Source organism: Rhinopithecus bieti, unplaced genomic scaffold (genome assembly GCF_001698545.2).
Source record: "Rhinopithecus bieti isolate Rb0 unplaced genomic scaffold, ASM169854v2 scaffold_32518, whole genome shotgun sequence".
Taxonomy (NCBI): domain Eukaryota; kingdom Metazoa; phylum Chordata; class Mammalia; order Primates; family Cercopithecidae; genus Rhinopithecus; species Rhinopithecus bieti.
The window spans coordinates 1,786,444-1,811,801 of NW_016814742.1; positions in this window are offsets into that span (position 1 = coordinate 1,786,444).

A 25,358-nucleotide genomic window follows, 5' to 3' on the forward strand; every position below is an offset into this window, starting at 1 on the left:
CAAATCTCAGTTTGAATTGTATCATCCAGAATTCCCACGTTTTGGGAGGGACCCATGGTGAGGTACTGAATCATGGGGGCTGGTCTTTCCTGTGCTACTCTTGTGATGGTGAATAAGCCTCATGAAATCTGATAGGTTTATCAGGGGTTTCCACTTTTGCTTCCTCCTTATTCTCTCTTGCTGCACCACCAAGTAAGAAGTGCCTTTTGCCTCCTGCCATGATTCTGAGGCCTCCCCAGCCATGTGGAACTCTAAGTCCAATTAAACCTCTTTTTCTAATGGCTGATAGTATTCCATTGTGTGTATATACCACATCTTCTTTATCCAGCCATCTGTTGTTAGACCCTAGGTTGATTCCATGTCTTGGCTATTGTGAATAGTGCTGTAATAAAAATGAGAGTAAAGAGGTCTCTTTGTTACACCGATTTTCTTTCCTTTGGATAAATGCCCCAGTAGTGGGATTGCTGGATTATGTGGTAGCCCTATTTGTAGTTTTTGGAGGAACCACATACTGTCTTCTGTAGTGGCTTTGCTAGTATAAGTCCTACCAACCACATACAAGTGTTCCTGTTTCTCTGCATCCTTGCCAGCATTCATTACTTTTTATTTTTTGATAATAGGGGCTGAAGTCATACCTCATTGTGGTTTTCATTTGCTGTTGATTAGGGATGTTGAGCATTTTTTTTTCATATATTTGTTGGCCATTTGTGTGTCTTTTATGTTTTTTAAGGTCTAGAGTATATAATTTATCTCTGCACTTAAAAAAAAAAAAAACCTGCTTATTCCCAGACAACCCATTGCAACATGGTCTCTACCCTGACCATTCTACTGAAGTCCGCTGAACCTGTTCTGATTCTGGGTTCCCACTTGCTAAATTGGGGGCTTTCCCTCAGTCCTCCTCTTGAATTTCTTGCTAAGGAAACAAATGTTTTTTGTTACCAGAGTTTTTTATTTAATTGCAAAAAAAATTTCTAATTGATACGCATAGGTCTTGAAACTTCTTCCCTTTCCTCACTTCTGAACCCAGGAACTCTCCAAGAGCACCAGCACATTTTGAAATTCTCTTCTCACAGTAGACAGGGATTCAGGCAGTCCAGGAAAGTGTGCTAGTTGAGAGGAACTTGAGCAGTTCCTCTCAACTAGCAGAGTTTCTCTAAACTTATGAAGAAATTGCCTCTACTTCTCCTGTGTGCCCTTCTTTCACACAAGAGTAGTGGCAATTTCTTTGTAAGTTGAGCATTGTCTAAATAGTTCTTCTAAAAAGAAGATGCAGAGCTCGCATACCAGTTTAAGAATCTTTCATCTGACTGGAAGGTAAAGTTGAAAATCCAGACACTGTGTGGAGTAATGGCAGTGAGTAATTACCCAAATATTTATATTTTTCAACATCATTAAAAAAATATTTTCCATAGTCATTGTTGGGAGAAACAGTTGAGTCATTTGTTCATGTTGACTAGGTTTTATTTGTAGAATAACTTACATTATTTTTGAATTGGCATGTTGTCATCATTTCCTACTCTGTTTCCAGGGTCCTGGCTTCCTAAAAATGTTTCTGACATTTCTATGCTTGTTCAAATGAATTTTTTCATCACAACAATTGATTACAGAAGTTAAGATATGCCAGACCTTGACTGCCTATTCATGAGAGAGAGAAGTCATAGGGCCAGATGATGTCAGTTATCAGATGTCACAGCCAGCCTGATAAGACATGAGTTGGGAGAGAGTTGAAGGTCAGAGGAGTCCCATGTGAAAGGTGAAACCAGAGTAAATGCAGAAAAGAAAGTTGTAAAAATTGATGGTCATGTATGGAGGTGCAATGCCTAGATTCACATTCGATAAAACTGTCCCTGGCCCAGTCCCTCAGATGGAAGGTGAGCAGCTCTTCCTTTCCCTTGCTTGCTGCTTGACTGGGCGGAGAATGCTTTGTCATGCTGACCCCGGATAGGATTAAAATTGTTTTTGCAAATTATAATAATTTCATAAACTTCTCTGAGATGACAACCCTCATTTTTGAATCTTCTGTGTTTTCTTGAAGCCCTATGCCTGGAGCATGGTGCTGGCTTCTGATGGGCAGGTATCTTTCTCTTCATTTTACACCCACAAATAAGTTAAGTGAGGGTGCCCTTTGGTGCAAAATTATGGCAGAGTTGGGAATCTAGTAGGTTTCTGAGACCTCTGGGTTGAGTACTCACCACTCAAATGTACTGGTTGGGAAGCATTGCTTCCTCATGCTGTATGTTCAGAAGTTATTTTCTGAAAAAGAAATCTGAGGCTGTGCTAAGGAAAAGACACATAAATTCAATTTCTCTTTTTTCCTCAGTCCCTCCACCTTCTCTATAAGAGTTGCAATCCTATTACTGATTGCCTGGTGGTAGGGGACATCCAGCACTAAGAAAAAATGTCATTAAAGAAAATGGTAGCCTTTAAAGGGCTTTTTATTGATTTTCAATGGGTATAACTGTTATCCTCAGGCTTTTGGATATTATCTCTTTCTATTGAAAAGAGATGGCACTTTTTGTTTTTAAGCTGAACATGCCTAGTGCAAGGAAACTACTAAGATCAGTCTTGATATACCAAATTGAGGACATTATTGTAAAATTCATACTTGCAGGGCAATTTGGATACTTATAAGGACCAAAGGAAGGTATAGGAAAAGGAAAAGGAAAAAAAAAAAAGAGTAAGTAAATGAGAACTGAGACAAAGAAAGGGCTCTATGAGGTAATGATGAATAGAACAACGGCTCATTATTACATATGGAAAAGAGTGACCTTGCTGAGACTCTGAGAGGCCACCTACGCTGTAAGACTCCCTCCACCACCAATGAGCTCTAGGTGCCCAAGGAAGATAAACATAACTGCATAAGTGCTCATGCAGGGTGGGAAAAACAAACAGAAAAACTCCACTGTTGTCTGGGTTCAAAACAGCTTTACTCTGAGATAATCTTACAAAATTGTACAGGAAAAGGGAAAGCATTTCTCTACTAACTAGACAGAATGATAAGCCACACACATTCCAGGGCTAATGGTCAATTATCCCAAATGAGCACCTGTAGGGAGGCAGAGGCCGGAGACCAGCATCACTAGAAGATCCCAGACCTGAGCTGTAAGGAATTGCTCTCATGGTGTTTGGTGAACTCTTCCCTTACTGATCCTTCCTTTGGAGACTCTGAAAAGTGATTTTATCATGGGTCCAATGCTGGTGAGGGTTAGGGGCCATTTAAATCGTACATGTGGGTACTTCTGGAACTTTTTCAACTATTTGGAGAGAAGGCCTTACATAAAAAGGCTGAGAACTTTTGCTCCTCAATTGAGAACTGAAAACACTGAGATTGAAGTAATTCTTATAAACGTAACTCTGCTGTATTCCCCACATATGCAGCCTGAATCTTAAGCATACTATAGATGATTTTGCTGCACACAAAGTGTGGTAATCATTAGCTAGGGTTGATCAAGCCCAACTTGATGATGGCTGAGCATTGCTTTCTCAATTGCTACTTTTCAAGAATTGTTAAAAGAACCTGCCCACCTCTTATTTATAGAAGCAGGGGCCATTAGAATAGGGAGCTTAGAGATCATCTAGTCCAATAATGTTAGTTTACAGGCAGCACCACCAAGGTTCATAGAACTCAGTGACCTACTCCAAGTTTATATGTTAGAGTGGAAGACAGAAAAGAATAGGTTCAAATGGAAGTAATGGTACATTCCCAGCATGTGATAATACTAATAATTAGTCTTGGCTCTACCTACTAGGTGGATCTTGAGCCACTGATTTTTCCATTATTTTGTCCTACCACTGAACATCAGTCTCTCTTTAAAAGAGATATTTATTTTAGATTCAAGGGGTATATGTGCAGGATTGTTACCTGGGTATATTGTGTGATGCTGAGGTTTGGGGTGTGAGTGATTCCATCAACCAAGCAGTGAGCACACAATAGTTATTCAACTCTTGTCTGCCTCCTTCCCTCTCCTTTAGCAGCCTCAAGTTTCTTTTGTTGCCATCTTTATGTCCATGAATACTCAATGTTTAGCTCCTACTTATAAGTGAAAACATGTGGGATTTGGTTTTCTATTCCTGTGATAATTCACTTAGGATAATGGCTTTCAGCTGCATCCATGTTGCTACAGAGGACACGATTTCACTCTTTTTTAATGGCTGCATGGTATTCTGTGACATATGTGTACCACCTTTTCTTTATCCAGTCCACCACTGATGGACACCTAGGTTGATTCCATATTCTTGCTATTGTGAATAGTACTTCAATGAACATCCAAGTGTATGTAACTTTTTGGTAGAATGACTCATTTTATTTTGAATATATACCCAGTAATTGGTTTGCTGGGTGAAATGGCAGTTCTACTTTAAATTCTTTGAGAAGTCTTCAAACTGTGGCTGAACAAATTTACATTCCTACCAGCAGTGTTTCAGTGTTCCCTTTTTCCTAGCACCTGTTATTTTTCGACTTTTGAATTATAGCCATTCTGACTAGTGTGAGATGGTATCTCATTGTGGTTTTGACTTGCATTTCTCTGATGATTAGTGATGTTGAGCATTTTTCCATGTTTGTTGGCTAATATGTATGTCTTCTTTTAAGAAGTGTCTGTGCATGTCTTTTGCCCGTTTTAAAAAATGGGGTTGATTTTTTCCATTGTTTAAGTTACTCTCTCATTCTGTAGGTTTTCTTTTACCCTGTTGATAGTTTCTTTTGCTGTTCAAAAGTTGTTTAGTTTAATTAGGTCCCACTTACCAAATTTTGTTTTTGTTATAATTGCTTTCAAAGACTTAGTCATAAATTATTTTCCAAGGCCAATATCCAGAAGGGTGTTTCCTAGGTTTTTTATTTTTTTTCTGGGATTCTTATAGCTTGAGGTCTTACATTTAAATCTTTAATCCATCTTGAGTTAATTTTTGTATCTGGTGAAAGACAAGTGTCTAATTTCATTTTTCTGCACATGGTTAACCACTTATCTCAGCACAATTTATGAAATACGGTATCCTTTCTGCATCTTTGTGAAAGATCAGATGGTTGTGGGTGTGTGGCTTTATTTCTGGGCTTTCTATTTTGTTTTATTGGTCTATGTGTCTTTTTTTTTTAAAAACCAACACCATGCTGTTTTGATTACTGTAGCCTTATAGTATAGTTTAAATTTGGACAATGTGATGCCTCTGGCTTTATTCTTTTTGCTTAGAATTTCTTTTGTTATTTAGGCTCTTTTTTTTGTTAACTTCTCTTTTTATTAGACTTTCTTAAATAGAGAATTGAGGAACTATGTAAATATTCAAGTGTATGCTAGTGATTGATGATGTGTAACACTGGCTTGGGCTTTAATCATTTCTCCTTTCTGATAATTCTAAGTAGTTTAGTTACTTTTTCTCATAGGTACTGGAGAGGTATGTTATGACTAGAGAAATAGTGTAGGAATTGGAGTCGGTGGTCCTTAGTTTAAGTCCTAGTTAGCAATCTGCAAATGTAATGAGCTGCTGCTGTTGTTTTTGTTATTGTTAATAATATCTAAATGAATGACCATGAGAGACTTACATCTCTAAATTTTAATTCCTTATTGTTAAAATTTAAAAATTCCTGCTCTTGGATTTAGTGTAAGAATCCATAGAAAAATGTTAATGAAATACATAGAAAAGTTAAAAGCACTATATAAGTTATTTTATTATTGTCACTTTAATATTACTAAAAGTAACAAATATGCTACTGAAACTCTTTTTAAAATAAATCATTGATTTTATGATGTTTTTCCAAGAAGGATTTGTGGTGGCTTCAAAGAGCAAAATAAAATAAAAATAGAGAAATATCACTGGCAAGGAAAAAAGAAGAATACAAAGGTCAGCAGAGTGTAGTTTTGTTCATAGAATAGAGACACATGTAGGCATTACTTCCATTATACCCTTCAAATGTTTTTTCAAAAAGCTTACACTCCTGAGGAGAGACGTCTGTTCTGTAGTACTTTTTAAAATTGTTTTTTAGATGCTTAAATGAGGGATACTTTATTGTAATTGGGGTGAACTCTACTGTACACCCAGGCTGAGGAGTCTCTTGGCTTTGGTTTGTCTTTCATTACTTTTTGTGTCTCTAGTTGGAAGGATAGTGCTGCATGACATTTTAATGAACATATAACCAAAGTCAGATTTTCAAAAGTCTTCAAGTAATCAGGAAAATACATGAGAAATATCTGTTAAAAAATCTGCTAGGGGATACACAGTGAGAAGCATATAAAAACAACATTGTGAATATGTACATAAATTAGACATTAGTAAAGGGTAACCAGGGTTGGGGGTGGTTCACACTGAGATCACGTCTTTAAAAAGGACATTCTTTCACTGCAGAGAGGGCTGATTAAAAATGGATGAAACAATAATACATTGTCTTTAACACAAGATAATTAGGCTGAATCTCTAGGATATATACACACAGATCATCGATGCTCAGCTTTCACTCTCCTAGCTAAAAGAAATGAAAATAGACAGTGTGAAGTTTAGACAGAGTAAAGATAGTAATTGGAGTTTGAAATGAGGTAGAGTTGACAGTGAGAGCTATTTTGAACATGAAGTGAGTTGACTGAGTACCAGGTGAAGAGATAGAGGGGGAAGGAATGAAAAATGAGAGGAAGGGCCCATGATTAAGGGTGGATTAAATGAAGAAAGAGGTTCAATGTCTTTACTTGGGATGGGGACAGACATATAGGATCTTTTAACTCTACTTTCCTCCTGGTTTTGACAGGCTGTGGTTAAATATTTGGAGCATGGGCTTTTGGGTTATGTATTATGATATGTAAGTGGAGAATCTCCCATGAGCCTTATTGTGGGGTCTGCAATCATCCTGATAATTAATGAGATCAGATGATGGATTTGGATATTATCTGCAGGCTTTTAACACTGACAGAAGAGAGGGGAAAAGCTTGATACTAGAAGAAGGTGGTAAGAAAGAAAAGCCTAAGAGTAGGAGGAGAGAGTGCATCACCTGATATGGCTCTGTGCTGTAGGGCAGGGGCTCTCAAACTCTGAGCAAGTGGTTCAGAAGGTCTGTTGGGGCCTGAGAATTTGCATTTCTAACAAGTTCTCAGATGATGTTGATGCAGGTGGCTTGGGGACTACACTTTGAGATCCACTACAAGAGTTTATGGGAAGAGACTAGGAAAGATATTTACCACTTTCTGGTATCGACTATAATTTTTTTCAGTTTGCTGACTAAATTAAAAGTGATTTTTAGATCATTATTAAAGGCTTTAAACTGCAAGTTGAGAGCCTTGAAAACAAACAGGAAGGATTAGACATCATTACACATGCACCCTGAGAGCCTGAGCAATAAGGGTGAATGACTGGGCTGCTCTATTGTCAGGCTGTGCATAGTATTAAGTGAGATTGTAGATAGTCATAGTGCAAGTGACTTCTAACATGGTCCTAATAGAATGGTGTATGTGGGGAAGAAAAAAATATATTCTTTTGTAAAAAGCCCCAGAGTCTCCTGTCAAAATTCTAAGAACCATCTTCTCCTCTTTCTGGTATAGCGATAGAATTTGTTATGAATACTTTCAGCTTTCAACAAGAAATAGAAATTCTTACTAACAACAGATTAATAAAAAGATATTTATTTCTATCTCATAATAATGAGTCTGTAAGTAGGTGGCTGCTGGGGTTGGTTGGTTTAGGGGTTTAGTAAAGTCAGAATTTGCTTTCTTTTCAATTCTCTTGACCTTTTCCTGTGGTTAATCCCCATGTTGCTTATGGCCTGGCATGTGGGCTCTCCTGGAAAATGTTCCATGTGCACTAGAGAAGAATATGTATCCTGCTTTTATTGAGTGAGTGTTCTATAGATGTCTGTTAGTTCTATGTGTCTCTGGCTGGCAGCCAGGTAGAGAAGAATTTTGGTCTTAGCTGCACATTTCTGCAGTAGAGCTTCCATCATATTGATCTGGGGCTTGGGGGAAGTGATGGTATGTGAGCAAATTCATGGCTCAGTTGCCCCAGGCTGTTAATGTCTTTAGTGAAACTTAGTAGATTTTCTGCACTAAATGTTTTCCATTTGCTATATGCCTTAAGACAATTTCTAGAGTTTTTTTATATCATTTTCAGCAGTTGAATGATTGATTGACTGGCAAGAGGGTCCACACTTCTCACATCATCACTCTGGGAGTTGATTTCTCTTATGTATATTTTTAATCATAGGAGTATCTTTCTGTTCTTTTACACTGATTAAGTAAATTAGAGCCAGATCAGTGAAATCATAGATAGTAGGTTAATTATCTTAAGGTTAGTGAGAAAAGCTAATTTCCCAAGACAAACATTGTTTAAAGAAACAGTAAGTTCTTTTAACAAATATAGTTTCTGATAATAAACATTTAGTCTCAAGTTTATAAATTAATGACTCCTGTAATTGTTAAAAGAAACATTTCATTTTTTTCCCTTGGGTAAACAGATTTAGGAAAATATCAACTATGATTATAGGATCTTAAAAAAACAACTTTCACTGAAATTTTGAGGCAACTAATATGCAAATACCACTAACATTCCCCTTATTTTTCATTTAAACAAAGATAAATTGTAATCATCTGCTTTACTTTCTCAAAAACCCTACTTCAACAGCTCTTTACTTAAAATTTCCACTAGTTGCTACTGAAACATATGATCTCTGAGTTTAATGAAGGCTGATTAAAGTAATTTGAGTTCAATAATTTATTTTTGAGCTGGTTTTGGAGAAAGTGAATGACATAAATGAAAGTAATATATTTGAATATAATTCTTGGGGAAATTTTATATCCAAAAACAAGTTTCATTAAGTGTAGCGACACAATGAATGTTCTACATACCCTTCCTGCATGAGATTTTCCAAAGAGAATTTTGTTGCAACCAACAGACTTGCAGCCAATATCCAAGCAGTGCTTGTATCAACTGGGACATGAAAATAACTAGTCCTGTAATGCTGTAATGTTATTTAATATGTTAAATAACCCTGTATGCTGATGTGGGCTAGAATGATGACTATGACCAGGGGAAGAGATGAATAGATTATAATTAACTTTTATTGTTTGGAGATAGCTGAAAGCTGTTGCCAGATAATATACTGCAGAACACCAAGTTTATACCTTTTACTCCCCAGGTACTCCACAGGTTGGTATTTGTCCTCTAACTGCTCCTGCCCCCATGAGATTTGTTCCATTCACTGAGCAGGCCAAACATGGGAGAGCTAGACTGTAGAGTTTACAGGCAACTCCTTGGTCACCTCAGAAACAGAAGGTGGGGGACTAAAGTTTACAGATAGCACAGCTGTGCTACACTCATACTCCCTCATCAATGGGATTTCTGATGAAGTAAAATTGGGGTTTCAAAGCAATATGGTAGTCCTTGGTTAAGGTTCAGCAATTCCATTTCATTCTTGATAATTCAGCCAGTGCAATTGTCCTAATAATAAAACTGTTGACTCCTGTACATAAAGGAATGGAGAAACATTAAAAGATGGCCACTTATTTTCAGTCTGCATTCTTTTGCAGCTTTCACATCTAAGCAGTGTATTCAGAGTTGTGAAAGAAGCTGGCTTTTGTACATTTAATAGTGTCATTTGCCTAAATATCTGATAACTATTAATAGAAACAGGTATTAAAGGCTAGTCACTTTTCCTGAGAAAAATGCCATCACTCTGTCCCTTGGTGACCTCAATCCACATTTTTTAATTTTAATTTTTGTGGGTACGTAATAGGGGTATACACATCTACTATGGGGTACATGAGATGTTTTGATACAGGAATGCAATGCATAACAATCACAGCATGGGAAATGGGGTAACCAGCCCCTCAAGTATCTATCCTTTGTATTACAAACAATTCAATTGTACTCTTAGTTATTATAAAGTGTACGATTAAATTATGATTGACTACAGTCACTCTGTTGTGCTACCAAATACTATGTCTTGTTTATTCCCTTTACTATTGTTTTTGCAGCCATTAAGCATCTCACTTCCCCTCCACCTCCCCCTAACCTCCCCACTACCCCTCCCAGTCTCTGGTATCCGTCCTTCTACTCTCTGTCTCCAGGACTTCAATTGCTTTAATTTTTAGATCCCACAAATAAGTGAGAAACACGCAATGTTTGGCTTTCTGTGCCTGACTTATTTCACTTAACATGATAATTTCCAGTTCCAATATGATAAAATCCATGTTGTTGCAAATGACAGGATCTCATTCTTTATTATGACTGAATAGTACTCCATTCTGTATATGTAACACATTTTCTTTTTCCATTCCTCTGTTGATGGACACTTAAATTGCTTCCAAATCTTAGCTATTGTGAACAGTGCGGTAACAAGTACGGGAATGCAGATATCTCTTTGATATACTGATCTCCATTATTTTGGGTATCAGCAGTGGGATTTCTGGGTCATATGATAGCTGTATTTCTAGTTTTTTTTGCCTAACTTGCACACTATTCTCCATAGTGGTTGTACTAATTTACATTCCCACCAACAGTGTACAAGGATTCCCTTTCCACATCCTTGCCAGCATTTGTTATTGCCTATCTTTTGGATATAAATCATTTTAACTGGGGTGAGATGATATCCCATTATAGTTTTGATTTGCATTTCTCTGATGATCAATGATGTTGAGCTCCTTTCATATGCCTGTTTGCCATTTGTATGTCTTTTTCTCTTTGAGTCAGCCTCTTGCTCTGTTGCCCAGGCTGGAATGCAGTGGTGTGATCTTGACTTGCTGCAGCTTTGACCTCCTGGCCTCAAGCAATCCTCCCACCTCAGCCCCCCAAGCAATCCTCCCACCTCAGCCCCCCAAGTACAAGCATGTGATACCACACCCAGCTAATTTGGTTTGTGTTTATTTGTAGAGATGGAGTTTCACCACGTTGCCCAGGCTGGTCTCAAACCCCTGGACTCAAGTGATCCACTAGCCTTGGCTCCCAAAGTGCTAGGATTACAGGCATGAGCCACGACACCCAGTCCTGTATGTCTTCTTTTGAGAAATGTTTATTCAAATCTTTTGCCCATTTTAGATTGGATTAATACGTTTCTCCTATAGAGTTGTTTGAGCTCCTTATACATTCTGGTTATTAATCCCTTATCAGATGAGTAGTTTTCAAATATTTTCTCTCATTCTGTGGGTTGTCTCTTCACTGTTGATTTCTCTTGCTGGGCAGAAGATTTTTAACTTGATATGATTCCATTTGTCCATTTTTGCTTTGCTTGCCTATGCTCGCAGGGTATACCTCAAGAAAATTTTGCCCAGACCAATGTCCTGGAGAGTTTCCTTGAAACATTTTTGTAGTAGTTAAATAGTTTGAGGTCTCAGATTTAAGTCTTTAATCTGTTTTAATTTTATTTTTGTACATGATGAGAGATAGGGGTCTAGTTTCATTCTTCTGCATATGGATATTCAGTTTTCCCAACACTGTATATTGAAAAGACTATCTTTTGTGTAGTGTATATCATGGCACTGTTGGCAAAAATGAGTTTACTGTAGGTAAGTAGATTCATTTGTGGGTTTTCTATTCTGTTCCATTGGTCTATACACCTGTTTTTATGCCAGAACCATGCTGTTTTGGTTACTATAGCTCTATAGTTTAATTTAAAGCCAGGTAATGTGATTCCTCCCATTTTGTCCTTTTTGCTTAGGATTGCTTTAGCTATTCTGGGTTCTTTTGTGGTTCCATATATATTTTAGGATAGTTTTTCCTATCTCTGTGAAGAATGTCGTTGCTATTTTGATAGGGATTGCATTGAATCTGTAGATTGCTTTGGGTAGTATGAACATTTTAACAATATTGATCTTTACAGTCAAGGAATGTGAAATATCTTTCCATTTTTTTGGTGTCCTCTTCAATTTCTTTCAGCAGTGTTTTATAGTTTTCATTATAGAGACCTTTTGCTTCTTTGGTTAAGTATTTAATTTTATTTGTGGCTATTGTAAATGGGCTTACTTTTTTCTTTCTTTTTCAGAGGATTCACTGTTAGCATATAGAAATGCTACTGATTTTCGTATGTGGATTTTATATCCTGCAACTTTACTGAATGTATTTATCAGTTCTAATAGTTTTTTTGGTGAAGGCTTTAGGTTTTTGCAAATATAAGATCATACCATCTGCAAACAAGGCTTATTTGAGTTCTTCCTTTCCAGTTTGGATGCTCCTTTTTTTTTTTTTCTTGTCTAATTGCCTTAGCTAGACATTCAGTACTATGTTCAATAACAGTGGTAACAATGGGCATTCTTGTCATGTTTCAGATCTTAGAGGAAAGGCCTTCAGTTTTTCCCTATTGAACAGGAATTTGACATGATGAGATGTGCAAAAAGGATTTTAGAGAGAGGGAATAATAGTAACAAAAATGAGGAATGAAGAAAATGTGAAGCTGGAGAGTAAAGTGGCCTGTTTTGGTTAGCTAAAGTGGGTTGAATTCAGAATGTTAAGGAATTAGTATTTAATTATGAGGAGTAATTGGAGGACTTGAGGGAGAGAATATGATGAATACTGTGGGCTTTGTACAGCTTTTGTTTCTCAGGCCATAGCTTTACTATCTATCTTTCAGAGCTTTGAGCTTTGATTCCTTTTAACTTCAAATTTCTTTCTGATTCCTCATTGCCTATATTGACTTGGGAAAATTTTGGAATACTGGAAAGTGTTCTGCAAGTTGGGTTCTAGTAGTCCTGAATGTGTGGGCTGTCACATCCAGATGTCCTGATTTTTCTGAATGATCTTAGTCAACTTTGTTAGCCCAATGCAAGCCACTGTACTGTATTGCCACACACACACACACACACACACACACACACACACACACACACACACAGTCTCACTCACTCTCTCTCTTTCTCTCAAATATATTCTTTGATTTTGCCTGTTTTTAATTTTATTTAAACAGAATCACAGTTCTTATGCTCTTCTGTGATTTGAATCTTTTACTCAACATTATATTTCTGAGATTTCCTCATTATCTGGTGGTTGCTGTGTTTATTTTCATTTGTTTGTGTTGCTTTACAATTTTCCCTTGTAGAAATATACCACAGTTTATACTTTCTGTTGTTTGCACTTTTAGGTTTTGAAAAATGCAAAAATAAATATTCATGAACACAACTTTCTTCTGATACACATGTGCAAGAAGTTTCTCTAAAGTCTATTTCCAGGAGTGTAATTGTTAGTTCAAAGGAATGCACATACCAAACTTTTTTTCTGAGCAGTTGCAAGTGGATGAGCATTCCTGTTGCTTCATGGCCTATTGTTCGGTTTACAAATTTCTGCCAAGCTGGCAGACATGAAGTTATATCTTGCTATAGCTATATCTCGTTTTTCATTGATTACTAATGACTTTGAGCATCTTTTCTTTTTCGTAGTGAGCAATCAGTGAGAAAGATTGTGACCCATTTTTTCATTATTATGGTGCTGGAATTTTCTATTTTTCTTGTAGTTCTATCAATTTTGCTTTATATGTCTTGAGACTATTTTATTCCATACACATAAACACAGATTGTTGTAAATCCTGGTGATTTAAAACTTTTGTCACTATCTTTATCTCACTAGGGTTTTTTTGTTAGTACTTATCTTTTTCTACCTCTTAACTTTGAAATGTTCTGTTTCCTCATAGTTTAAATTATATATGTGTATATATAAATATATATTAATATGTATGTTTGTGCACACACACACAATGCACATATAATTCTTTTACACTCATTTTTATAATTTTTGTCTTTGCTGCATTTAGTCTGTTGATGTTTAATATAATAATATATTTGGATTTAAATCTACCATCTTATTTGTACTATCATTCACTTTATTCTAAATTTTATATGTTTTAAATTTTAGTGTATTATTCATATTTAGCTTATATATGCATTTATAAATTTATACATTTTTCTCCAAAATATGTTTCCTGGGCTTTGTATTCTTTTATTCCCTTTCATAGATTTTTTTTATCAACTCAGTTTCTCTTGCTACTAGTTTAGAATTTGTATAATTTGTTTCTATTATTATTATTATTATTGAGACAGAATTTTACTCTTCTTGCCCAGGCTGGAGTGCAATGGTATGATCTTGGCTCACTGCAACCTCCAACTCCCTGGTCCAAGCTATTCTCCTGCCTCAGCCTCCTGAGTAGCTGGGATTACAGGCGCCTATCACCATGCCAGGCTACTTTTTGGTAATTTTTTTAGTAGAGACGGGGTTTCACCATGTTGACCAGGCTAGTCTCGAACTCTTCACCCTAGGTGATACGTCTACCTCAGCCTCCCAAAGTGCTGAATTACAGGCATCAGTCAGCATGCCTGGCCTGTTTCTATTATTTTATTATTTCTGTATAAATTAAAACATAAATTTCTAACTTATAAAATCCTATTATTAATCAAAACCTTCAACTTCCTTCAGGAAAACACAAGGTCCATAAAACATTATGAGTTAAAGTATCTCCATGTCAATTATATTCTTTTTTGGTATACTTAAATTCTATATAAAAATTGTAGAAGGCTTATTTCTGTAGTATGCATTCTTTAGAATTTCTTTTAGTACAGTGTGGTGGTGAATTTTTTATGTTAACTAGATTGTGCTAAGGGATGCCCAGATAACTGGTAAAACATTATTTCTGGGTGTGTCTGTGAGGGTATTTCCAGAAGAGATTAGCATTTGTATCAGCAGACTGAGTAAAAATCTGCACTCATCAATGTAGAGGAGCATCATTCAATCTATTGAGGGCCTGAACAGAACATAAAGGAGGAAAGGGTCAATTAGCTCTCTCTGTTTGAGCTGGGACATCCATCTTCTCCACCTCTCAGACATTGAAGCTCCTGGTTCTTGGGCCTTTGGACTTGAGGACTTACACCAGCATCTCCTCCCCACAGCCCCTTTCCCTCTCCCTTGTTCTCAGGCCTTTGGATTCAGACTGAATTACACCCCTGGCTTTCCTGATTCTCCAGCTTGCAGACAGCAGATTGTGAGACTTCTTCTCCTTCATTAAGTGTATGAGCCAATATCCATAATCGATTAATCTCTTTCTCTTTCTCTCTCTCTCTCTCTTGTCTCTCTCACTCTGTGTCTGTGTGTGTACAGACATCCTATTGGTTCTATTCTCTGGAGAACCCTAACTAACACACTCAGGTTTACAAAGGCAAACTCTTTTCAGTTTTTATTTTCTCAAAATGTACTTATTTCACCTTCAGTATTGAAGTGTTTTGTCACTGGTTATAAAATTTTAGACTGGCAGTTTCTTTGTTTTTGTTTTCTAGCACATGGAACATATCTTGCTTCTAGCTTTCATTACTGTAAAACAGTCAAGATGATTGATCTTATCTCCTTGACTGATTTTAAGGTTTCTTGAAATATGGTGTCCTGTCGTTTTCCAAAATGAATAATGTATCTAACTGTGGAGATTATATCTGTATCTGTATTTTTTTCCCTATATCATGCTTAATATTGCTGGGCTTCTGATATTTGGAGACTTTCAAAAATTCTAGAATATTCTCAGACATCTGTTTCAATATTCTTCTAAATTTCCCGTATTATTTTATTTTATATTTCTGGAACTTCCATTAGATTATTGCTAGATCTTCTCAATCCCTTTTTTATTTCCTTAATTTCTCTTTAAACAAATACTAATATGTTAATTTCTTTGTCTTTCCTGCTAGGCTGTGAATAATATTTCGCTTCATCTTTTAGTTAATAATTTTTTCTCTGTGTATAGTATGCTGTTGGATGTATCCATTGAGTTTTACATTTTAATTATATATTTTCATTTTTAGAAATTCTATTTTCATATATGTCTTGCAATTCTTTAGAGTTTTCTTACTCATGTTTTCAGTGATCCCTTTTATTTCTGTATAAATATTTTAATAGTTCTTTAATATTCTGAAGAAATATTAGTATTTTGATGATTTCAAAAATCTCAAATTCTTTGCATGTCAGATCCTAACATTTATTATTTTTGATTGCCCTCACCTATAGTGTTGTTTCTTTGTATGTTTTGTGACTTTTGACTTGACTTATTGGTATTTCTTTGAATTTCACCTATGGGAATATTTTTGAGGTCTCCAGAGATAATTTGTGCTTGCTTCTGCCCTTAGGTCACTACCAACGCAGAAACACTTTGAATTCTCAATTAAACTTGTATGGATTGCACAGACTGCATGGTTTGGCTTGCACACTAGTATGAGGTCTGGGTTGCAGTTATGACTTCTCAAGGGAACTCTTTTCTTTCCAGTTTCCAGTGCCAAGGTTGAGACTATTATATTCTTGTGACTGAGTATTTATTTCTTTTTAGAATCCTTACACTGAGGGTGAAACCTAGTGAGATTTCAGTTTTATGAAGTATAATTTCTTATGAGATTCCTTACTTAGCACTTGCTCTAGGCTGTGCTTCTGTCCTTGACTTATGCAGACTTCAAAGCAGAAGTCGAAGGGCTCCAAGTTCAGCAGAAACATTCCTGCAAAGCCAGCTTAGTACTCACTGACCTCACTGCTTGCTTACTTTCACCTATTTTTGTGTTGTTCCTATTACCTTTTTCATGCTGTTATTTAGTTTTGAAAGAAAAATAAGAAAATATATGGCTTCTATCTGAAAATTGGCCCCATATATTTTTTTAGATGGCACTAAACTAAACCATAACCTGAAGATATTTTGGACTTTATTTTGAATTCCTAAATAATTTGGCATAATAGGATATTTTATTTTCATGAAACACTGAAATTCAAATGTTTGATTCTTATTTTCCATTCACTAGAGAGAAAATCACTCTAAAAAGCAGTGGAGTATTTTTTTTTGGCTTCCTGATGCATGATTTTGAAAACTCCTTTTAAGTAATCCCTGAAGATTGTCATTATCATTCATAAAATTATCTGAGAAAATTGTTAATAAGTATAGGAGGAATCAAGGATGATTTAAATATGCTATTAAAAATACTTCAGTGGAATTAGACCTATTATGTCCTTCCAGTACCTAATTTTGGAAGGTAATTATAGATCAAATATTCAGTGAGGTTGGGGATTGATTTCCTTGCCCTGGGAATACAGGATTTTTATCCAAGTGACATTTACATAAATATATTTTGGAAATACCATCTACACCATATCTTATTATGCCTCCGATCCATAGAGTTGAGAGAAGCAAAAAATTAACAGAAAATTTCAGATGTACTCTGAAAGAATCAAGTAATCTTGAAGAAAAGCTGAGTTATTTTGAAGCTAGCATCGAATCATCGCTTATTATTATCCAACATTTTTGTTTGAGAAGCTGTTTTTAAATCCATTTCTACCTATTTAAGTCCCGTGTTAATTTTTTTCTTTGCCTTTGAGCAAGGGCAAACTTTCATTGTGATTTATGAATCATTCAAATGATATGTGCAAGATGGTATTTTCATTGACGCTTGAAAAAAAGCAGTTCACTGTATGTTTCCATCAGAGTAGGCAGCAATTATGAAAATAATCTTCAACTTCCCACCTTCGCATTAGTGACACAAGTAACTCAGGATTACACTGGTAGGAGGGCAACACTTTCTATAGTAATGCCATTAATTTTTTAGAGATGAGTGACAGCAAGCTACAGCCGTGCTGGCAACAATGCCAAGCAAGCATAACATTATCGGCTTTAGGAGAAATGAGGCAAGATTCTGGTCTTGGTGCTGTCTCTGTACTCCCAGCACTGCAGGCTGTTTGGCATGCAGTTAGAAATGTGCACTGATTTAATAAATTTTGAGAACAGAGATGCTTTTGAATTTTAAAATAAATCCATTGTTATAAAACCTGTTATATATTTAATTTAAAATATTCACCTCCCTAAATATGAATATTAAGAAGATACAAGATTTAACTGTGTTTTACTTCAATATTATGGTTCCCCTCCATATTGCCTGAAACAACCATGACCTGTGTAGACCCTGGTTTATATTTTTAGACACCACCAAGACAGACTTAACATTTCCTTCAGCTTGAATAGACTCTAGACAAGCTTATTCCTGACTCTAAGCCTCTGACCTCCTTTAATTGGACCTTTGGAAATCTTGTTATTGCAAATTCTTCCCTTGACCCTTTAAGATGTAACTTTTTTTTTAAACAAAAAGCTTCTTGTCAGTTTTACAACTCAGGACAGGTGGACTTATTTAATTCCTGGTCCCATAACTTGGTCTCAACCCATGTTGTTAACTTCATTTTCAAGTATTTTCTAGATTTTATGAATATAGACTTATATAAGAACCTTCCCACCCTTTTTTTTTTTTTTTTTTTTTGCTATGCTTACATGCTTATGTTTTCTCTCCATTTGAACTTCCTCTTCCCTAGATTTACCTATCAAAATTTTACCCAGGTAGATGTCATAGTCATCTTTCTACATACCCACAAAGGAAATAATTTTTTTACACACATTATGCTCATCATAATCTAATTTGTATTATGGGTATTGTAATACATGTTATCTACCCTCTATTAATTTGTCAAATGTTTGAAGATGGCTTTGTGTCTAATATATCTTCATGTCTTCCCAATTACCTAATATCAATCTTACACATAGCAGAAACCATTTTAAAGATGTGTCTTAGGTACGTGAACTAAAACCACATTATCAAATGCAAAATAGTGTTCTAAACCTCTCCCTGATCCTGGGCAAAGTTGATAGTAAGCACTAACTGCATGTCCAGAGGCCTCTCCACAATTACATGTGTGATTTCTGTTCTTGCAAACCAGAGTTATACACACAGTCATTTGAATCACATTCCCAGGTCAGGAAACATGAATAAACTTAGAGTATGGCAGAAAGTGCCTCAGTTGAAAAGGCACCAAGCCTATGCTATAAAGGGATCCCACCCTATATTATTATATCTTGAGTCAAACTCTTGTCTGACTCAAACAGGAAATTAGAGTTATAGCTTGTGTGAGGGAGCAAATCTGAAACATTCAACTCCTTCGACTTATGGATACTAAAGAAAATGAGGATGTTTATTTTGATTGGTTGGGCTGCACAGTTAAAGGTCTTAAAGAAGGCAGAGAAAAAAAATCAGTGTACTAGAGATCTTAACTAAAGCTCTGGAGGACTGGCACATCTACACGAGGCATAAGCTCACAGTGGCTGCCCAACGTCCTTCCTCCCTTTTGCTTTAGCTACACGAGCTCATCTTTGTTCACCATGGCAGTGCAGCTAGTTAAATACTCATTGCATTAATTTCCCTGCACATGCAGTCTTGCCAATGAAAAATAAGAGAAAACATTCTAGGTATGGTTTCTGGGAAAGCTATTTTTTTCTTGAATAAAAAAAGATGGACAGGTGGCACATGCTATTAACACTTTCTCCTCTCCCTTCCTTCCTGGAACTTGATCTAATATGCTAATCTTTAGTAGTATAGCACCATTTTGCAAGTATAAACAAGAAAGATACATGGTAAGGACGGTAAAGTGAAAAGATACAGAATCCTGGGTTCCTGGTGGCAACTTGGTATAGTTGTGTTAGTGTTAGACTTCTCATTTTTGCTTATTTTTGTTGTTTTATGTGGAAAAAATTAACCTCGATTTGTTAATGCTACTGTACTTGGATTTCTGTTATGTGTAGACAAAACAAACCGGAAAAATATACTGGACATACTTAGAACACTTGTGGATGATTCAAGCACTTGGGAGAGACCTGGCCCCTAACCATTTTATGCCATTGTTTATACTTTCCCAATTCACTTGTTAGCTGGTTGAATGAAGGGGATCCAACAGATAACTCCAAAGAAATACCAACGGATAGATGCTAGAACCAGAGACAGAAAAAGTAAGAAGCCCTAAACCACTACTAATCTGCCAAACATCTGATTGGACTGTGAGGTGATCCAGCAATGAAATTTCATTGTGTTAAACCACTGAGATTTAGGGGTTGTCAGAACAACTGGCAAGTCCAACTAAAACACCACCCCTCAGTGTTCACAAATAGATGAGTTGAGAAAAAATTGTGGCATACTCATACAATAGAATATTATTGGTCTTTTAAAAGAAGGAAATCCTGCCATTTGTGATAATATGGATGAATCAGGAGGATGTTTTGCTAACTGAAGTAAGACAGTTACAGGAGACAAATACTATATGATTCCACCTATATAAAGTATTTAAAACAGTCAACCTTGTAGAAGCAGAGGTGGGAGTATCACCTGAGCCCGGGGAGGTTGAGGCTGTCGTGAGCCGTGGTTGTACCACTGCACTCCAGCCTGGGCAAGAGTGAAACCCTGTCTCAAATATACACACACACACACACACACACATATATGTGTGCATATATATGTATATGTGTGTATATATGTATATGTATATATACTTGACTTCCCTGACCACTGTTAATAATATACAGTATATCTTTCCAAAACATTTTTTGTGTATTTTCTTTAATAAAGTGAGATCATATTGTATATACTATGTGGTATTCTATATTGTACACTTAAGAATGGTATTAGGAGCAAATAGAAACCAGTGTACTTGTTTATCTTGGTCCACTTTCTGCTGCTATAGAAATTACCCAGAATACAACAGACTAGGTAATTTATAAAGAGCAGAAGTTTATTTGGCTCATGGTTCTGGAGGCTGGGAAGTCCAAGAACATGGAACTAGCATCTGGTGAGAGTTGTCTTGCTGCATCATCGGTGAAGGTATCACACGGCAAGGAAATTTGTACACAAGGCATAGAAAGGAAAAAAAACCAGACTGAGCTCATTGTTTTATCAGGAGACTGCTCTCCTGATACTAACACACTCTCATGATAATGTCATTAATTCATTCATGAGTTCTGAGCTCTTGTGATCTCATCTCCTTTTAAAGGTTCCACCTCTCAACACAGTTACAATGACAACTAAATTTCAACATGAGTTTTGGTGGAGACAATCAAGCCACAACAATATTTTAAAGTGTAAAATAAAGGAAATGTATTACACTGCTGATTCAAGAGCTGAGAAGCTAAACAGAATGATGAGGGAACCCAGAAATTATCAAAAGTAGGAAAATACTTCTTACTACTGTCATAGACCTTAAGAAATAAAGAGAAGAAGCGGAGTTAACATAACGCAGACGCCAGGGTCATCCAGTGAGAATTAGATCCACAGAGGGGCTGCAAAATAGAGCTGGGATAATAGTGACATTCAGTGGAAGCTGGAGCCACAGAGAAGCTGCTGGGGGTGCACCTGCAGCAGGAAAACAAGAAAAACATAGGCTGGGCGCGGTGGCTCACACCTGTAATCCCCGCACTTTGGGAGACAGAGGCGGGCGGATCACACGGTCGAGAGATCAAGGGCATCCCAGCCAACATGGTGAAACCCCATCTCTACTAAAATACAAAAATTAGCTGGGCATGGTGGCGGGCGCCTGTAGTCCCAGCTACTCAAGAGGCTGAGGCAGGAGAATACCTTGAACTTGGGCGAGAAATGTTACAGTTAGCTGAGATCCCGCCATTGCATTCCAGCCTTGCAACAGAGTGAGACTCCATCTCCAAAAATAAATAAATAAATAAATAATAAATAAAATAAGGAACAAAAACCAAGTTTCCTCACTTTTCCTATCCTTTGGCCTTCTGCTTGTTATGTAGTTTGGACCATGGAAATGTAGTCGGCTGTAATACACAGGACGGTGGAGAAGAGAAGAAATAGATTTAAAAGGAAACAGGAGAATGGTTGTTTATAGTCTATCCTTTTGTTACTTGGCACCCATTTTCATCCTTCTACCCATGTTTAATGCCCACACAACTACTTAATATTTCTATCTAAGAGAAGACAGCTGTCACTCACATAGAAAAAAAAAAATTTCTTCCTTTCCTTCAAAGCGGAGGCAAAAAGTAACTGTATTATCCAACCACAGTTTATCCAGGTGATATATAGCCCCTTTCATTAATTCTGGATACCTACTTATGGTGGGGTTGTATCCCACATTGCTGGGATCTTGGTCTTGCTGACTTCAAGAATGAAGCCGTGGACCCTTGCAGTGACTGTTACAGTTCTTAAAAATGGTGTTGTCTGGAGTTTGTTCCTTCAGATGTTCAGATGTGTCCAGAGTTTCTTCCTTCTGGTGGGTTCCTGGTCTCCCTGACTTCAGGAGTGAAGCCACGGATGCTAGCGGTGAGGTTACAGCTCTTAAAGGTGGTGTGTCTGGAGTTGTTCATTCCTTCCGGTGGGTTCATCATCTCACTGGCTTCAGGAGTGAAGCTGCAGACCTTCACAGTGAGTATTACAACTCTTAAAAGTGGTGCGGACCCAAAGAGTGAGCGGCAGCAAGATTTATTGCTAGGAGCAAAACAACAAAGCTTCTAGAGAGTGGAAGGGAACCCAAGCACGTTGCTGGGGCTGACTAGGATAGCCTCTGCTGGTGTGGTGGCATGTTTTTATTCCCTTATCTGGCCCCACCCACATCCTGCTGATTGGTCCATTTTACAGAGAGCTGATTGGTCCATTTTACAGAGCGGTGATTGGTCCATTTTGACAGAGTGCTGATTGGTGCATTTACAAAGCTTTAGCTAGACACAGAATGCTGACTGGTGCATTCACAATCCTTTAGCTAGACACAAAAGTTCCCCAAGCCACCACCAGATTAGGTAGACAGAGTGTTGATTGGTGTGTTCACAAACCTTTAGCTAGACAGAAAAGTTCTTCAGGTCCCCACCTTACCCAGAAGCCCAGCCGGTTTCACCTCTCAATGGCACTAGTCGCAGGACTTTGTAGCACCTAGCCCGGGCGTTCTGGCAGCCCAGAGGGAGCTCATCCCCCATCAAGCCCAGCAGTCTCCCCTGCAGGTGGCGCCGAGTGCCGGCCCGCTGAGCCTGCCCCCACCTGGAACCAGTGCTGCTGGCAGCCCTGGCTCCCGTCTGTGCCTCTTCCCCAACACCTCCCAGCCAGCAGAGAGAGCCAGCTCAGACCTTGGCCAGCCCCAGAGAGGGGCCCCCACAGCTCAGCGGCGGGCTGAAAGGCTCCCGGAGAGTGGCCAGAGCAGACGCCAAGGCGGAGGAGGCGCTGAGAGCAAGCGAGGGCTGCTAGCACGTTGTCACTTCTCAGGGTTATCTCTGAAAACTAAGTTTATAAAATTAGAACCCACTAGTACTCCTCCAACAAAATAGTAAAGAATAGATAAAAGGGGAAAATGGGTATTTTGTTAAGAAATGCAGGCATAGTAATAATAAAAATATGCATAGCTGATACAGTCTTCATTTATGTAACGGTCATGAGGTCATAGTTGCTATTTTTCAATTTCTTCTTCCACCATCTGCTCCCTGTTCTCTTACACTCAGGTGTACCTTAACTGGGTTCTCTTTTGATGGAGAGATCTCACTCTTTCTTCCTGAAATATTGGGTCTTTAGTGGTCCTGCCTTGATTTGGTTGCTATAATCTTCCATTAACTTTTACTGCAGGATATGGAAGTACTACGATGTTTCCTAGTGGATTCTGACATAGTCTTCCCAGTCCCTATTGTGTAGCAACAATGCAATTTCCCTTTGATAAATTGGGTAAACCATCAAAACTGGTGTAGTAACTCCTCTTCTGCCAGTTGAATCATTGGCATGAGGAGCCCCAAATGACCAGATGGCAGTTGGGAACTAAGATCTATAAAGCATCAGAACACAGGGCTGTAAGATTCCAATGATGGAATATTATGTGTAATAGTGAAAGAGCCACTCCTATTTCTATCTATTGGTTTCAGGTCTGTGTGTATTGGCAATGGGAGAAAATAACACCTTATATTTGCCTCTGTTTTAAAACATACTACGTTTTGGAAAATAGCACACCAACCCCAGTAAATCTTCGATAGACCATCTCCTACTCTGTTAGGCTGGCTGCTTCTTGGGCTATATGATAAGATGAGGGAATAATGTAGGTGCAAGTCTCCATTTTTGCCCTAAAATAGCAAGAGGTTTTGGTGGTTTAAGATTTTCAGCTTTATCTGAGACACCCATCCCAAATCCTGCAGTCCCATTCTTCCATACAATGTCTTAACTGTAATGTAAAAGACTTGAATGTACTTGCATTGAATAACCCCATTGAAGGCTACCTGATGGAAATTGGAGCCAAGGAGAAGATGCAGCCTTTGCTGGGGACAGCAATGAGGCAGAGGGACAGGGAAAACATCCCTTAGTGTCTCCCTTTCTTCTACTGGTTTATAATGAGTTTTATTTGGGCAAGAATTTGTATGGAAAGAATTATCACAGAAGTGTTTCTTGGGGAACCCATAGGGGAGTGTAAGGAGTAGGATAAGAGAGGGGCAAAAGATAAAATCCAGGCAAAGTACCTTAGAGGATGGCTGTAGCTGAATACTGCAGGGACCATCCGAAGTGTAAGCTGTACCTCAATTCTTTGACCCTGAAGCAAATGTTTTCTTACTTCCAGTTATCTTATTCATTGGTTAAGAGTGACTGCCCCGCTCTTGGAATTAAATTTCTGGGCATTTCCAGTTCTTTGCTAGGAAAAGTGGGCTCTGGGAACTTGCAAACAGTTTTCTGGAAAATAACTGGAGGCATTCCCTTGAAATGAAATCACATGAAAGCAGCTGAGATACACACAAAATCCATAAAAAAGGGATCCCAGGCAGTCTGGGTTCAGTATTAACATTGTTGGCTGTACCTGTGCTCAGCTTTCTGCTTGTGCCTGTCAATGCAACTATTGGAAGCCACAGGACAAGGAAATATGGCTCCCTCTGAGATAGAACAGAGCAGAGAATGATGGGAAATGAATTGAGAACAATTTTTTGACCTCCATAGCATATCATAAAAATTTTCTCTGATATTACACATTTTTCTATAGCCATCTTAATAAGTGCATAATAGACCAATATATAGATGTACATATCCAATTCTGCAGTCTCCTTTTTGGCTGGAAATTAGCTCTTCCCTAGTTTGAATATAGAACAACCCTGCAACCAGAGTTTAGTTCATCTTCTTAACTTTTTACTTAGGACAAATAGCGTCAGTACTTTAATAGGCCTTCTGTGGAGATGAGGATAGGCATAGCTCTAGTTAACCACAGCAACATGTAAAATTCCTGGTATTGTTACCAGGAAGTGGGAGTATCCTTGGTTCTTGTCTAACTTGGAAGAAAGAATTCAGCCAAGAGACACATTGTAGCAGAATTTACTGAAGGACTACAGGTACATTTCTAGAGAGGAGTGGAAAACAGCTCTGGGTTGGTCCAGCTGGAAAAATAGTAGTAGCAGCAGTATCACCATTATTTAAAAAGACAGAACACTCCAAAAGTCAAAACAGAGTGGAATGCACAAAAGAATGAACCAGGAGCTAATGCTGAGGGACACTCTTTAGGAGAATCTTACATGATTATTTATGAAGGGGCGTGAGTGGATGTTAATTGCAAGCATGTTTTGGGAGGTCTTTTTGGATACACAGGCTCTATGGTTGTACATGTTAGTACACACATTGCATGTGTTATTA